General features: G+C 39.9%; 1 pseudogene; it reads right to left on the bottom strand.

Moving 5' to 3' along the window:
- The window catches only part of LOC118827671, an 88438-nt pseudogene that overhangs the window by 23372 nt on the left and 52621 nt on the right, over positions 1 to 12445 (bottom strand).

Below are 12445 nucleotides of genomic sequence, written 5' to 3' on the forward strand. Positions count from 1 at the left end.
AAATTAGAATTTCATGAAAGGGAACTGTAGGTACACAGAACTGAGATTTTACATGAGCACATCCTTAGATTAGATTAGATTAGATCAGATTAAACTTTATTGTCGTTGTGCAGAGTACAGGTACAGAGCCGCTGAAATGCAGTCCTGGCGCTAAAATCAGATTTACCTGATTTAGGCTTGTACGGTTTCCTCCAGCTGAGAGGAAAATATCTACAAAACATGATTTCCTTTAGATGTACCATCTTAGCCTGTATTGATGTGCTGCTGGATGGGTGTATTTACCTTGCAGTGGAGCACACAGACTGAGGGAGATGTTCTCTTGGAAGGTTTGGTATGCCTGGCGGATCCCCTGTACCAGCTCCTCTATGGTTCTCACCTGCAGGCTGTACAAGCTCCTGTGGAACTCCAGCTCAGTCTCTAAAGCTTGCACCTACAGCACAGCAGAAGATAAGAATACTAAACTCCAACAAGTCGAAAAGTCAGATTACATCTAGAGAAAAGCTGCTTTCATTGGAAGAGCAGATGTTCAAGACAGACATTGTGAGGCCCATAAAGACAACATTCTTCAGATAAAGACAGGAGATACCTACATACTGTATCAGATCTAGGCTGTACGAAGGGCAATAACATTTCGAGAACCCGCTTACTGTCTAACGAGACAGAGGACCACTCAGTCAGCTTCTCTGGAGTGTGTATTCCCTCATCCTACTCCAGAAATGGTGGGTCTTTAAAAATGCATTATGGGCCCATAACCTGGAGTCAGGAGGTGCCTGGGCCACGACGGCCCTGACTGTAGCGAGGCGTCACAACAAGTGTTGCATAAATCATTGTGTTTTTCCTGGCAGGGCGCAGTGTATCATGAATGATTCATGGCTCAGCCCCTCTCTGCCATCTCCTAATGCGCAACCGGGGCACTTTTCCTGAAATAACGGTTTCGATGACCCCCGAGGCCGGAGTGGGAGGGTTAGACAGGAACGCCCCGGCCGGGTTATTTTAGTATGAAATATTGATTGGCATTGACGGACTGTTAGCATACGGAACAAGATAGATTACCGCAAAGAGGAAGCATGAGCTTGGATGTAACAGTGGGAACAGAAAAAGGAGATGAGGGGAGAGAGAAAGGATGAGACAGACAGACAGACAGACACTGTGATTTAGAGAGAAAAAAAAACAGAGAAAGAGGAAGACATAGATAGACAGATAGATACAGAGAGATAGACAAATGGACCCAGAGAGTCACACAGACACCGATAGCTAGATAGATAGCTAGATAGATAGATAGATAGATAGATAGATAGATAGACAGACAGAGACAGTCCGATGTAGAGTGAGAGAAAAAAAGAGAAAGAGGAAGATGCAGACAGTCAGACAGAAAGACAAACAGATACAGATAGACAGAAACACAGACAGACAGACAGATAGATAAAACAAAACATTACAAAAGGAGCAAGATGACCCAGGTAAACACAGACAGAACACAGATAAATGAAGTGCATAAAAACCACAACCAAAAAAACAGTGAAAAAAAACAGCAGCAGGCTCTGCATCTATAACTTTATTATTGATACAGATACTGTCTGTATTCATATCCTGTCCTGTTTTACATTCGGGGAGGCTGGCACTGAGGGGGTATTGTAGGGAGAGAGAGGGAGAGAGAGAGAGAGAGATTGATAAAGAGAGAAATGTAGAATGTAGAAGCATGACCATGTCCTCCCTGCTGAGGGTAGAGAAGAGTGTGAGATGAAACTACAGTGGTGAGTCAGTCTCTCTCTCTCTCTCTCGGCAAACCCACCTGCTGCTGGGCCATTAGCAGTGAGTAATTGGCGGCTCGGCTGAGGGCCTGGGCGGAGCGTCTGGCCCGCTGGAGGGGCGCTCCCCGGGGGAAGGCGGGTAGCGTTGCCAGGATGTTCTCTACCTCCAGCTCTGGGATCACCCGCTGCTCTGGGCCGGTCTGCAACACACACACACACACACACACACACACTCTGAGCTATAGAGGAGGACACCTCCTCCTGAAGACACTGATCCATAACCTTTAGGCAAAAGCTGGAAAGATCTGTGAAAATGTAGAGCCCGCATAACATGAGGTAGAATTCATGAGGTGGATATGGTTATAGGACACATGTCGGTACAGTACTGCAACCAACTTCTAAGCCTCAACTTTAGAAGCACCAAAAAATATCCCTGCAGATTTCTTTGAAGAAACTAAAAGCAAGTTTCCTGAAAAAGAATGGAACCTGTAATTAAAGCTAAAGGTGGACACACTAAATACTGAAAAAGATATTATATTGATAGTTTGTTGCTTTTAGCTTAACATGAGGACATTTGTTGTTTGTGCTGTGGGGTAGTCAGTGCCAGTATTTGTACCTACCATAAAGAGAAAGAGTATGGCTAGACGTGACCTGCCTGCTCTCCCAGCCACCTGCCTAGTGCTGAGTGGCGATTCTCTCTTACTGCCTGGTAAGTAAAAGAACGTTCGTCTTTAAAGTGCAATGTTTTCCGCATCTTCTTCTTCACCTTAATATATATATATATAATATATATTTAGTTGTTGAGGCTTCTGTGTAATTTTCTGTATGTTTTCTGCTTTTTTCCTGATGCTGGAAAAACTGTGTGTGAACAGCTGACATCACAGCAAAGCACTTCAACTGGACCAGCAATGCATTGGTTGAAAACTAGCAGGAAATCTATTTTTTCCGATATCTCAAATAGGGCTGCACAGTATATTGCTAGCTTTGGCAATATACAAATGAACACTGTAAATAATCACAAAACATTTTTTGTCTGTACCTTGATCAATCTCAGATGTTTGAGCGCTTCTGTAGGTGTTTTCACAAATAAATAAACACAGTCCAAAAAGTGCAAATAATCTTGGTCAAAATGAGGCAAGCCATTCTTTAATTAAGTCACATTACTGAAACATGATGGCCCAACTGGCATTGTTTTGACATTAAACTCTCAAATAATGTCAATCAACCAAGTTCTGTGTAAGAGAGAAAGACCTCCACTAGTTTTCTTCTTCTCTGACGTGATTCCAGCAGGCAGCAGCATTCGCCTGTTCTCCAGCCATGTAGCTGTGGTCACATGCTCGTCTCTGAGCCGGCCTGGGGACCACCCTGCCTGCTCCCCCCACAGCGGACCACCTCTGAAAGCACATGCAGGGTCATGGCTAGGTGTAAAAAGACAACAGGGCTGTGGTGTGTGGGAGAACAAATTAGAGGCCACGCTCACACTCAGCACTCTAATCCTGCTTTTCAGCTGCTGGGTTTGGTGTGACAACTGGCACATGACGTCTTTTAAAAGCCCAAACACTACGTAAACCTACGCAAACCCTTATCAATTTGGGTCACTCAAAGCGGTCCAACAAACCAATGTGCTGCCAGTGCTTTGAGTCATGCTTTGGCTTTGAATACAAAATCAGCCTCTCTAAGCTGCTGCAAGAACAAAAAGACTGGAGCACCACCACCACTGTGAAAAGTTCAGTCAACTGTGCTTATTTCAGTGTATTATAAGAAATAATTCTGAATCGTCTGAATTGACCTATCAACGCTTTGCCCACAAATGCTCTTTTCTGTGGTGACTGTCAAATTTCATTTAACCTAACGAGTAACTGTAGTGCACAAGTATTTTTTTTGTTGTCAAAATTCCTACGTTTAGAGTGTGTTACTCATTTCAAGGGAATAATACTTTCTATGCGAGCAAAAGATCACATTGTAAGGATAGACCAGTGCAGTTTTTCTGCTGTGTAATCGAGCTAACATTAGCATAGAGGCAAATTCTGATCAATCACCAATCTGCCTAGATTTGATTAGCTACAACATAATGTGACTTTATAGCAAGACATTTTAACTGAAAACTCAATGTTATGTAGCTCTTCAAGCAATGTGAAACAGAAAAAATGAGTTATTATAAATAACATTATGGCTGTGACAGGCTCCAGCCAAATTTGAGTACTGCAGATCATTACAGCATTGATGATATTCGTGATAACATGCAATCTAGAGTGTTCTACTGCCTTTGTACAACAGTTCTGCAAAAATGAAAAAAGAATTTTAATACTGGCAATTCCTTCTGCCAAAAAAGCAGTAGTTTTTGTTACAGAGAGCCATAAAACTGTCACAATATCAGGTTGAGCTCAGCTTTTTAGCTCGCCAGATTAACCTGAATAGCGTTTTGTTCAAGCCAGCCTGTAGAACATTTCACAGCCCATCTTGTTTGCTGAATTATATTCTGTTTGTTTCTGGTCAATTCCAGTTTGTTTACTTATTTGACCAAAAAGCTTGCTTAGGGGTAACAACAGGTTTGGAATGAGATCTAGGCCTGCTGTCATAGTCCATCAGAACCTGACCATGCTTGCCACAGTTCAAATGTTCTCTTACAGAAGTTATCTAATGTATTTATCATCTGTTTTTTATGTACTAAAGTAGAAATTTAATGGTTGGCTACAACATAAAATGAGTCCTTAATTACCAATCAGTGCTCAGTGGAATGATACAGTTATTGTGAAATTGTACAGAATAACTACTTAAACCAAGCAGACTATGTGGTCAGAACTGACTGCTGTATAATATGTGGAATGTCAGGTAGTGCATTTGTGGGAAGCATTTGTGGGAACAACATAGACAGATTAATTAAACTGAACTATACCTATTCAAATTGAAATGTGGTATACTTTGAGATTTTATGAAGCATTTATATGTTTTCTAAAGAGTAACAATCAAGCTGAGATAACAATGTCGCGATATAGCACCTAAAAGTTCATTAGTGTGTAAAAGTTTTTTTCCCCCCCATCACAAAGCTGTGACTAGTTTGCTAAGAACAAAACAGAACAAGACTAAAGCACAATCCACATTCTCAGCAATGCATTAAAAAACACAAGCGTCAGGAAACACTATATCTTCGGGCAAGTCAAGTGAATCTGCTTACTCTTCAGAAAAACGAGACAGTGGGCCGGTTCAGGTCTTCATCTGACACATTTACTATGATGAATTATTCAATGACGAAGAGAGGTGTGCTGTGAGTGGGCTCATCATGCCTCGCTGATGCACACCACTGTGGCCATTCAGTGGAGACAGGCTCGCTAGTGTACGGCACAAATGAATCCATCAAAACAGGAAGCCAACAGAAGCTTTTGGTGCTTATTATGGCACTTAACGCTTGGATGGGATTCATAAACGTGCTGTCTCCCATTGATTTACTGGATCATAAACTAGGGCTGTCACAATTACTCGATTCCTCGATTTAAAAATACCAGATTAATTTTTTTTTCAGCCTTCTAGTTTGTTCTATAGATTTTTGAAAGGTTATGCTTAGTTTGTTGTTGTTCAGTTAGTTTTGTTCTTAATATTTGGCCTATTTTTGAAACTGATTACTCGTCAAAATATTATTAAAGCACTGAATATTAATTTCCACCAAATTTTCAAAACTCCCACATAATTCAATGAATGAGTTGTAAAAAAAAAGTCATTTAAAGAGGTTTGATGTGAAATTGTAGAGAAACTTACGAGCAAAGTTTTCTTTACAGTGGAGGTGATGGGAACCAGGAACTCGTAAATATAGCCATGTTATTTATCCAACATGACCACTGACCAGAGTTTTACAAGTAATATAGTAGGGGTAATCATAAAACAGTATTAAATCTTAAACAATACATCTTCCTTAGAGACTATTTTGCTTTTAAATCCTGGCATTTACCACTTTGCCATGGATTTTGTTAAAAAGGCTAAAACCTTAGCTCAAAGCTATCATAAAACAATGTCTCAGGCATCAGGCAGCACGCTTCTAAGCTTTTAGAGGCCTTAAAAGCTTAGGATGTCTGGTTCCCATCGCCACAGCTGTAAACAATTCTGCAGAGCATTTCACATTAAATGACTACGATTTAGTTTGTTTACATGTTAATAGGTGAATTTTGCAGAAATTTTGAAAAATTGGTTGAACTGATGTCTAACATAATCAAGAGGACCTCCTTATCCTTCCTAATCATGCAGCACACTAAAAGAGAGTTTGGTGATTGTTTCTTGAGTGTAGCGCCATCAACAAGCAGTAGTGTAACTACATGAGGTGCATTCAGAACTGCACAAACCTATTCCAGATCATTCCCCCCATACTATTACTAACTTAATATTAATATTTAAACAGCTCTTTGATGGATTGGATACACCTTTGTAAAGGGAGAGCCTAAGATTAAGTAGAGCTGCTGTTTTTCACAGTGAAAGGTCCGTGCTCTCACTGTAAATCAGCCTCAATGAGGCTTAGGCGAGTGGGGGTCCGTCACTGAGGTGTTCAAGCAGTTTGATCATTGCTCAGAAATAATCTAGCAGAGGTGAGGGTTAAAAGCCTGCTCCTTCACTGTTTACAGTGAGCAGTGTACTACAAGGCCCCAAGCTATTTAGCAGCTAGGAATAAACATCATCCATTGTCATGACAAGGCTTAACGGGGACCAACCTTGCTGGCTGTAAGTGGGCTGGGGCTGCTTTGAAGCTTCACTTCTTTATTATGGTTTCCAATGGAAATATCGTCTTTGCGCCGGCCAAGGCAGCGCATTGCTCAGCAAAAGTGGACAAAGGAAATTGTTATTTGGATTAGGCCGAGTCATTTTTTGTGTCTTTGTGTTTAGGCAGGGTCTGGCAAGGCTTCAATAACTCTCTCAAAAGCATCCTGGGAGAGCAGAACGCATTCCGGCTTCTGAGATTAGTTCACAACTTCACACTTCAAAAGTGTATTTGGATTTTTTAAAAAAGCAAACGGCACCAGGCACATGTATAAAAAGAAATTCTGACTACCATCAATAATGGATTTAAGCACCATATGTTCTCTCTGGATTCAATAATTCACCCTGTCTAGAATTTTAAATAAACAGAATAGCGAGGGATAAACTGCAGACAACCCCAACGCAGAGGCCTACATAGAGAAAGCTGTCATGTAGATCTAGCCAAGAAACCCACAGTGCTTCTAATGGCGGAGGAGTCACTGTTGAATTCTCTGAAACGTCACTGAAATGATGACGTCTGCCACTAAAACCCAGAAAGAATATGCAAGAAATCACAGATAAAACAGAAAGGGGAATGCTCTCAGGTATCCTAACATTTACGTCTACTTGGCCTTGCAAAATCATTCAGCCTTTCATCTCACGATCTCTACCTGGAGAAGCTCTTGCAACAGCTATTCAAAAATTCTTTCCTCAAGTTTCGCTGCTAATGCATTCATTATCATAATTTCATCATCCTGCACTAATACAAGGCAGTATTCGGTCCATGCATTACTACCCACAGCTTGCTTTTTTTCCCTAGAGGTATCCCTGCTGGCGCATGGATTGCATCCCGGCTTGTTTACACCTGCTCATTGGGTCTGTTTAGCTGTGCGCCAATTAGGGCCTAATTAAATGCTGGGTGCACCAGTCGGGCTCGCTTAGTTCTGATCCTAGGAGCTACTTTGATCTCCTCTGACAGATAAGGTGTCTGCTCCAGAGCATAACCCTCCACTTGGAGAAAATCCAGTTCATTAAAACAAGGGGTTTTCAGGAAGGTGGAAGGGAAAAAAAGGCAGAGGGAGGTTGGGGATATTTATGGTTAAAGAAGCTCAAGCGGTTTGGGATTTATAATGATCTTCTCATGTGAGTTTGGGGTTTTTTTGGCCCACTGAGCAAAGATGGCAGCAGGAGGATACAGCTGCTGCAGGATTACAATCCAAAACCAATCCGCCCTTTGTTCAGCTCAACGCCAGCGGATTCCGTTTTAGTGAGACAAAAAGAAGCATAATCGCAGCCTTTGCCTTTACCAGTGCAGTAATGACAGCTTCTTTACTGTAAAACTTTGGGGCGTCTAACCAGCAGAGGATAGAGTACATAAAAGTCATAAAAAAATGCCATAGAAGTAGTAACACACTGAAGTAAGAATGGCCAAACGGTTAAAACCAAAGCCAAAAATCAAGACACAATGAGCTGAAAACCGGAAACCAGACAATAAATTAAAAATGCACATATTTACATAAAATAAACATATTACAATGATTACAGTATGTGGGCTACAGTATGTTCCATGAAATACAACAAATAACTAATTCCATTTTTTTTTTAGTTATATTTACACTTTGGCACTGACATTTTTGAATTCTACAGGCTACAGATGACGTTGGGGTGCTCACACGGACTGCTTCTGTTTTGTAATATTCTGTGTATCAAGCAGGACGTTGTTAATGGTTTGATATATATAGTGGAGAAGTTCTTGGATGCTGTACTGCTTCCATCAGCTTTAACACAGATTATAAATGTCTTGTCTAATCACCCTCGTAGAAACCATTTGACATGATATAGTTCCATGTGGCTAACATTTTTACTGTTGATCAGCTGCTGCTCAAACTGTTTGAATGTGCCTGCATTGACTGACGCAGGACAGCAAAGGAAAAGAGTAGCATGTTTAACCACTGTTTCTCATTTCCATTACCATTAAAATAACTTTTAGTCATAGTTCTAGATTCTGACAGTTTGTTGAAGCTTTATTTAATCATTCAGGGTTTTTTTTGGTCAACATTTTTTGAAATCGAAAAATACCAAGAGGAATCGGTCTTTCCCTGAAGAGCCACTTTTGTAAAGTTTAAGGGTTAAGTATCAATTACAGGTTTGTCCTAGAACCATATATCTAAGCTTTGCTTTTTGGCGTCTTGTGGTCTAAAACAAAAATGCTAAAGCTCTCAAGTGAGAGATGAGAACAAAAGCAAAGCAGCCAATGTGCTGAGCCAGCACAACAGAATTAAATTAAGTATAAAAATAAAATGAACCTCACTAAAAAGTAGATTCCTTTCCTTATAAATGTACCTCAGTAGAAGAAACAGCATACACTTTTTTTTAAAGCACTTGAAAGTACTCCGAAAAGTATAAATCCCTCAAAACGTTGCATGTAACTGAGTAAACAGAACTAGTTACTATCCACATCTGTTTCTAATGAAATATACAACACAGCTGAACCTTAAATAGTACCAAAGCCTCTTATCATTCCCTTTTTGCCCTTGTAGAAGACGACAGACATGAGGCTTATGATGCAATGCGCAGCGCGCCGCTTCGTTGGGAAGATGATGAGTGGATGTGGAACTCCTCTGTCAGAAAGTATATCTAACCTCTTTTTTTCACCTACAGCCTCAGTATGAACCTGAAGGACACCTGCTGGGACTCAATCACAATTCGTTTCCTTTTCTGTCTTTTCCTCCCCCTCTCGTCTTCCTTTTTCACACCCTTTTCTTTTTGTCGCAGCTCAGCGGTAACTATCTGAACAATAAAGACAGACCAATGCAGTAGTGTTCATGGTAGTGTGTATGAAAAATGGCAATGACACACATCATTCGTTTACCCTGATTCTCGTTGAGGCTTCCCGCAGCTTCCCCAGAAAGGGAGATAGCTCATTTAGATGACATGCAGAGGGAGCAGGTGTTTAAGCTTCAGGCTAGCTTAACATCAGCTAATGCACCTCAAAACCCCCGCAGGCAAATCATCGGAATATTACAAAAAACACAACGAGCACAGAGCTAAACCTCTTGCAAGTAAAAAACAATTTTGTGCATGCTGTGAATATTCAAACAAGCGTGCCTTTAAATGCTTATTTGAACACAATTCTCCACTGAAGTACCACTGAAGTTGTTACTGACTAAACAAATAACAAAATTAGCACAGCAAAAGTGATGTAAAGACACTCTACGAGATTTCAGCCAGAACTTCTGAATGCGCAGTATGGACTTTTAGGCCCATAATCCAAAAAGTGTTTTGTATTACATTCAGCCATTCATCTTTATTCTGGCAACAGAAGCAAAAAAAAATAGTACATCTTAAAGAATTAAAATGATAATATTATTTTACAATTCTTTTCAAAGAACTGCACCTTTGCTCAAAAATGTCCTTTTCTCACAGCTATTTCTTTCCTGTATGGCTTCTCTTCAAATATTAATGAGGTTTAAAGAGCATGGCATGTGAATAAAACATCAAAGCTACACTTACAGGGTCCTTCAAATTAAAATGGAGGGTTAGAGAGCCATGTTAGTGAAAGCACTGAAGATCAAACGTGGTTCCACAGATTTAGGTGGTGTAATTTCAGGTCTTATACAGGGTTGAGGTCACAAAGAAATTCTCTGAAAAGGTGTGAGGATAAAGCGGCTTATGCTAGTGTCTTAAGCGCACATGTATTCATGTTCAAATGAAGGCAGAAATAAACCTATTAACCATTGCCTACTCAAGGCTAAAGCACTAAAGTGTTAAAGCATCAGTATTGGTTGAAGATTTACAGAAATATCCACCTTTTTGTACTCAACACATAATGAACATTATAAAAAAAAAGAGGCTAAATCAATTGACAGCTAACTGTGTTTTTCCATTAGTTCTACAGAAAACAGAGCAACACTTCACTTGAACTCTGCTGCACAACATTGACATAACTGTGCCATAAAGATGTCATAGCAGATGTCATTCTGCTATAATGGGTTGTCAAAAAAGATTTTGTTTTGATATAACAGTGTTAGCATTACTGGTAAATGCAATTACAGATGATGTCATGTTTGTGATTATGTTGTGACGGCTAACTAGAGTACAACTAACTAGAGTACAGTAAAAACAGTAACACTTTACTGCAGGACAGTGTTCAAAAGGCTGCATGACACCTACATAAGCCCTTCATGACAGCTGACACAGACCTACATAAACACTTAGTTATTCCAATAGGAGTAATTTGTCATAAAGGTTGAATTCGCCAACTCTGATGTTAAGTTGACACTGGAATAAATGTTTATATATGGCAGTCAGTTCTCATGACAAGCTTATGAGGCATCATGTAGTCCTATGAATAGTACCCTGTAGTATGTGACGTGAGACAAGCTGTCATGACATTGAACACTATGACATTTGTCATGACAATTTTGGGTAATTTATCACAGCATGCCCAAGATAAAAATTTTGAAATGCATGAAAACACCCAGCTTCTGTGAAGCAACATACTCCAAAAACTAAACAGACAAAACACAATGAATTTCAAAAGAAAAAAAGATTTCAGGAGTACACGAAAATAGAAAAGAAATATGAGTAAAAGAATGGATAAAAACAGATATGAATAACACGTTCGCACAACACACATAACCTCGTTCGCACAACACACATAACCTCACAAATAAAGGCCTAATTAAGGCAAAAGCTTGAAGAAAGAAATCAGCAGGCTACAACTCTAAAAGTCAAGGTGAGAGGACCCACAGGTATCTTCCTCATCTAACACAGACTTGGTCAAAGTTATAGCTTTATGCCAATCATATGTAAATTAGAAAATCTACATATTCAATTGCTGACTAATCATTACAAATCAAAACATATTATAATGCAGACATGAACTGGTTCAGACACAAAACTGAACACAGAGTCATTATTGAGATTCAGTCAACGAAGTTAGTGTCCCTCATGAGTCACTCTCAGTCAGACTCAAGGCTTTGAAGGTTCCCAAATGGTCACCTGTCACCCAGTTTTACCATGATGGTAACCCAGTTCCAACTCCTGTACCACAGTTCGTCACCATGTCTGGTAGGATAGATTGGATAAATGCCAAAGAACTATAGTTCTAGGTGTGAGAAAATATACTCTTAAGACAAATTTGATTACAGCAGATAATCCATATCCCTTCAACATATACCAGTAATGAAAACATGATGCTGTTATGAACAAAATCTGTCATGACACTTGTGACAATATATGATATCTGCCATAACTTGTTTATGACATGGTTATGTCAATGTTACATAGCAGGGTTCAAGTGAAGTGTTACCGAAAACAGAATATTCCGTGTAAATATGGGATGCTCGCACTGGCCCACAAAATCATCACTGGTCACATCAGTTACTGGACAGAAATATCACAGAATGATTATCGCAACTTCCGCACTTCCAACATGTGAACAAAAGCAACCACACAGTCCTTATCACATAGCTTCTTTAGAACACCCACACAGAGCTTTGTTGCAAAAACCAGATGTTAACCTCTAACCAATGTGTCTTGACATTTGAGATAAGCCTAGCCCCTTATATCAACACAGTGTTCCTTCAGTTTTCAATGATACCACAGCAATAGCAGTAGTATTTACCTTTAAAGAAAATGACCAACCATGTAAACTGTCAATCATCAGTAAAATATTAACCAATATTATGCATGAAGTATGCTTTGAGGGTAAACAAATGTAGTTTGCGTTGAAAACTAAAACCCAGGGAGAGGAGATTATGTGGTAATTACAGAGTAAAATAACGTCTAAAATAATGATATGCAATAGTGAGCACACCTCCATAATACAGTGTTTGCCTCTGGTGTAAAGCTCTGGGCTGTAACTAAATGTTAATAGCAGATCCACAGATCAATCAGGATGCTACTCAGGGTGAGGAAAAACCCCACCGCTGGTGGGCCCCAGCTGTTCTGCCTTTGGATCTGTTTTAATG

The sequence above is a fragment of the Colossoma macropomum genome, unplaced genomic scaffold (assembly GCF_904425465.1).
Source record: "Colossoma macropomum unplaced genomic scaffold, Colossoma_macropomum, whole genome shotgun sequence".
NCBI lineage: Eukaryota > Metazoa > Chordata > Actinopteri > Characiformes > Serrasalmidae > Colossoma > Colossoma macropomum.